Raw genomic sequence first — 5,448 nt, 5'->3', positions numbered from 1 at the left:
GTAAAAAAATAATCGTGAAGATTCTTCAAATATTTTAATTATTCCAATTTCTGTAATTAAAAAAATTATGAAATTAAAAATGTACCAACATACAGTATCTATAATTTTTCCTTGCCATCAAAAGTGTGTAAAAGCATGAACGTGCAATTCCTGTCTACATACATTTATTAATGCATTTTTGCTTTATATTTGTAATGTGGTTTCTTTCAAATTAAAAGCCAAAATATTCTAGATTCACTGGTAGGGTGTCCTGTATGCCAGTGAGGTTGGATAGATTAACATTCGCCTCCGTGTCTAGCGTGCACCGCCAAGGTGATAAGTCCTCCCTATTAAGGGAGATGGCTTTGACTAATCATTCTGAATTGCTTTCATTAGGGTGACTGAATTGGAAGCATACATATAAAAGACAGTCTCAGCATCTTCTCTTAAACACATTGCACACTGCTCGATGCTTTTGCTAACACCCATGCTGGCCATTGAAGACCCGAACAGTCAGGACATCAAAGGTGGTTGTAAAAGCAAGGTGAAATAGGTCAGTCATTCTGCTCGGCATTCGTGCTATTTCAGTCCAGACATGGTTACGCAACTCACCAAGATGAAGTTGTTATTATTCCTTTGAACTTAATTACGCTTGATGATATTAGGATGCTTTCAGCTGCAAGAAATTGGTGTGTTTCATTTCATCGGATAAGGAGAAGCTACAAGTGAAAGCAATATTGAAGATGAATTTCTTGAGATGGCCAAAAGCATTTCTCAGGAGTCATTATGAAATAATGCATAGAAAAAATACCACCGCAATAAGACTTAAAAAAAAACAGAAGAAGAAGAAAATATCAAATGCTAGCAATTGTCTTTTGCAGTAAACACATTTTGGCTGGCTTAGAGTGGTAATAAACTCATTCATTTGACAATATGCCAGCACTATTATTTTGTGTATATACTCATGTCACCCTCTAGCACTGTCTGTCTCTTTGCATAATAATGATTGCTGTAGAAGTCTGTATATGGTTTTATAGGAGGGAACTCTTTAATATTCATGTCTGCTCATGCTGCTCACAAAGCATTGGAAGAATTTTGGATCCCTTTTCTTTGACTTGGCCAGATACCAGCCTTGTCAGAAGAATTTCTAAATGATGTCAGTAAAATGAAGCTGCAGGCATTTCTGATTGAATTCCAGTTTTGGGTTTTGTATCTAGTTTGTAAGTGTATTGAACTGTTTGATAGTTACCTTGTACTAACAAGCTCTTAGTAGCAGCATTTAAAGGTTTAAACGGAACGTTCTGTCATAATTTTTTATTCATATAATGAAAGTTCAAAACAACATTGGGCCCCAGTGACCTTCATTATAAGGGAAAAAACACACACTTACTTTAAAATAGGTTCTTTTGTGTTTCACAGAATAAAGAAAATCTCAGAATTTTCATTTTTGACTAAACAGTCATTTTAAGGTTGTTTTATCCATTTTCTGGCCGTGATCAGATGTTGGTTCCTGAAGTTCTAACAAAGGTCAAATATTCATATTGAGGAAAAACATATTTCATTCTCGTAGCTGGATTTGTGCAATTGAATATTAATATTCACAGTCACATCTGAGGCATTTTAATTATAGCGAGACACATGCTTTGGTTTCTTTGGATTACGGTTTTAACGACAAATGGTGGGATACCCCATGGATTTGTCCTTGGAGACGGTCTCTGTGCAAATTCTCACGATGAAACAGTTTATTCAGAAATGAAAGAAATTGTCATTTCTCACCCGCAATTTAGTTCCAATCCCATATGCTGTTGTTTTTTCCCTGTGAAACACGAAAAACAGTTTTAAGAAAATCTTCACACAGGTCTTTTACACATATGCACTACATTTAACTGTGATTTTACTGTGTTTTTGGTCCTTGTTGGAGTTTGAAAGGCATGGTCACTGTAGACCTTAGTCAGGGCAGTGCCATGTTTAATTTTTGACAGGAATGAAAGCAAGGCTGTGAGGAATAGAAGTACAATGCATTGAGCATTCCAAATGTTCAGCTCATGAAACGTCTTTTAGAGAAAGATTTTAGACAAACCTTCATAAAACAGATTTTAATGTTGTAAAAGTTACATGATGTAGAACCTTTTTATAGGGGCTGTATCACGGTTGTATCACGGTTTTAGAGTCACGGTTTCGCTATGGTTCGGTATATGCTATGTTTAGGCAAAAAATATACTGTCAAGTAAAAATAAAGAAAATAAGAATAATCTAACTAACTACAAGCAACAGCACAAATAAATACAATAGAGTAAAGATACAAATAAAATAAACAGTGATTTTCAGTTTTTTTTTAGGTAGGTCTAACATTAGTTTTTAGGTACTGAAATTGAATAAAGTAATGAAATGTAAAACAGCATTGCATATTTGACTCAGATTCATCTTTATTAAAATTACAAAAGCTATTCAATCAAGAGCAGTGAGTGATTTCTTTGTTGTTGCTGTTTGATTAATATTAAGAAAGTGCTGTCACTTTAAGAGAATGCACTGATCCAGTGCACAGATACAGTAAGTTCGGCCGGCTATGTCTGCTATAGGATACTTACCAAAATGGACATTTTGACATAATTTTTGTGTGAATTTGTCCATTTAAACAATACTTCAGAGAGAGCTTAATATTTGCTCGCGTTTCCTGGCTCTTAAATGTTTAAACTGGCAAAGCTTAAACAAGTTTAGCTTATACACAGATATCAACGTGTGCTGTTCAGGTCTCACCTGTGCGCCCGCGCTATCAGCACCAGGGTGATGACGGAATAAATGCTCATATTCCAGCATACGGCATTCACATTGAACAAGAGTGAATGGTTTGTCCACGTTTTTTTTTCATCTGTGTTTTTGTAATGTATTGGGAAGCCAGAATGCGCATCCATCAACAGAAACATATATTAGCCGAACCCTGTTTGTTTTACGTGTTATTTATAGCAAACCATATTACAGATGCGTTTTCAGGTTTAAGTTGAACCGCGGTCCTAGCGCGTGCCGAACCGTGTGTTGAGAACTGTACGGTTCGATTTTTTTCCGCGAACCGTTCCACCCCTAGTGGCTGCCGTTGTAAAGACTGTACAGTAAGTCTGTCCCTCACAGCATATTTGCAGTTTTCATATGTGTTAAATTCAATATGGGGTCTAACCTGATTATGGTCTGTTGACTGTCGTATACTCTCCGTAAAAAAGGTACAAAAGCTTCACTTGAGTGCTGTCTTTTCAAAAGGTGCATCTTTGTACCTAAAGGATGTATGTTTGGTACTTTAAAGGTACATTCAGTACCTAAAGTGTATATATTAGTTCATAAAGTATACCTTTTGAAAAGGTACCTCCCCAGTGACAGTTTTTGTACCTTTTTTTCTGAAAGTAATTGTAGAAGAGCTGCGTGAAGATTCTTCATTACAGAAAAACAACATACAGGTTTGGAACGGGATAAAGAGAATGGCATAAATTAAACAACAACAACAAAAAAATGTCTTGATGTTTAGAGGGAACTGTTCCTTTAAATCACAATGTTTGTGATGGGCAATCAAACACAACTGTATTTCATGAGTCACAAAGCTTTGATATTCATTGTAGTGCCGTTGCTTGCCATTTGTTTCCTATGTGAAAGAGACATCAAGAGAATAACAACTGAATCTATCCAACCCTTAAAAGCAAACTAAAAAGTAAAAGCAAAGCAGTGTGCTTTGATTGCAGCGAGCACACGGTGATCTCAGACGGTCCACAGACAGTCTTTCTCCGCGCTCTCAGGTTGCCCTGTATCTCCGGAAGAATAGATGTGATTGCTCGTCTGGGTTGAGAGCTCAGACTTCTCCTGATCCAGGCTCTTGATATTTATAGCATTTGTAGCTGTGCTGCAAGATGATTGAATATACTGTGGCTGTAAATAATAAAGCTCTTCTAGATGCCAAGCACATAAACAAGAGCAGAGTGCATGCACTGAACCAAAGAATGAGGTCAGGTTACTCTCATGGGTGGGGAAGTTTTTTTTTCTTGAAACAGTCAATAAGAGGGGCACCTTCCTTTCCTCAGAGTTTTATAATTTGATGAATATGAGTTGTTGTTGTTTTTTCTTATTTTTGTTGAAAGTCTTGAAAGTACTTATTTAGGTCAAGATTTGGTTGTGGTTTCTAAAGTTTAATGATTGAAATGTGTATCATACCCTTCAAATATTTGGGGTAGGTAATATTTTTTTTCTTAAAGAAATGAATACTTTTACTCCGTAAGGATGCATTAAATTGATCAAAAGTGACAGTAAATGTCACTGTAATGTTGCAAAAGATTTCTATTTTAAATAAATTATGTTATTTTGAATTTCTATTCATCAAAGAATACAGAAAAAATCACAAAAATATCAAGCAGAACAACTGTTTTCAACATTAACAATAAGCTAGAATGAAATATGATTCGGGACAGTGCATCAATCTTTGTTCATTTCATGTTCTCTTCTTTACAGTACATACTAAGAGAGGAGCTTATTGTGCAGTGCTTCACATAATGCATCTCAGTTTGTATTTTATGCAGTATGTATTTTTATATATGTTATAATGTACACTACCGTTTAAAGGGGTCATATGATGCAATTAAAATTTTTCCTTTCTCTTTGGACTGTTACAAGCTCTTGGTGCATAAAGAAGATCTGTAAAGTTGCAAAGACTAAAGTCTCAAATCCAAAGAGATATTCTTTATAAAAGTTAAGAGTCAACCACGCCTAACTAAAATGGCTCGTTCTAACGCCCCCACATATCTACGTCACGATGTGGGAAGATTTGCTTAACGCCGCCCAAATGTTCACGCAAAGAAAGAAGGCGTAACTTTTATTCTCGCTGTAGTATTGTTGTTGCTGCTGCCGCCATGTCGTGAAGGCGCTGTGTGTTTAGTTGTGAAAGCGAAACTACTTTGTTTGGCCTTCCAAAAGAGGACGATATCCGCTTCGTCATGCCTAGAGCTGATCCGTGCTGGTCGTTGAGGAAATACATCAACTTCGTGCTGTGAATCGCCGGATTGGCTTTCACCATGGACGAAGCGGAGTCCAGCCCGGGGTCATCACGTGGTTGCTGCAAGCCCGCCGGCCGCTGCTTTGTTGAATCCGCTGGCCGCGCCATTCTCAAGCCCACCGGCCTCCGCTCACTTTAGGCCGCCGGCCTCCGCTCACTCTAGCCCACCGTGTGTGACGCTGTGTGTTTCGTTGTGAAAGTGAAACTACTTTGTTTGGCCTTCCAAAATAGGACACAACTAGAAATCAGTGGTTAAGTTGTATTTACAACACTGTTCCAGAACACTTCAACCCAAATATTCAGATGTGTGCAGCACATTTTATGGAGGACCGTTTCCTGATCCTGGTAGAGTAGACTACAATGCCGGCTGTTCTGACTCACAGACTGTAAGTAAGTTTTTTTTATTTAAAGAATTTGCCACTGATGATTCAAACACGAGTTTT

This window comes from Sinocyclocheilus grahami, unplaced genomic scaffold (genome assembly GCF_001515645.1).
Source record: "Sinocyclocheilus grahami isolate Dianchi unplaced genomic scaffold, SAMN03320097.WGS_v1.1 scaffold551.1, whole genome shotgun sequence".
In the NCBI taxonomy this organism is placed as follows: Eukaryota; Metazoa; Chordata; class Actinopteri; order Cypriniformes; family Cyprinidae; genus Sinocyclocheilus; species Sinocyclocheilus grahami.
This window is presented reverse-complemented; position numbering follows the sequence as displayed.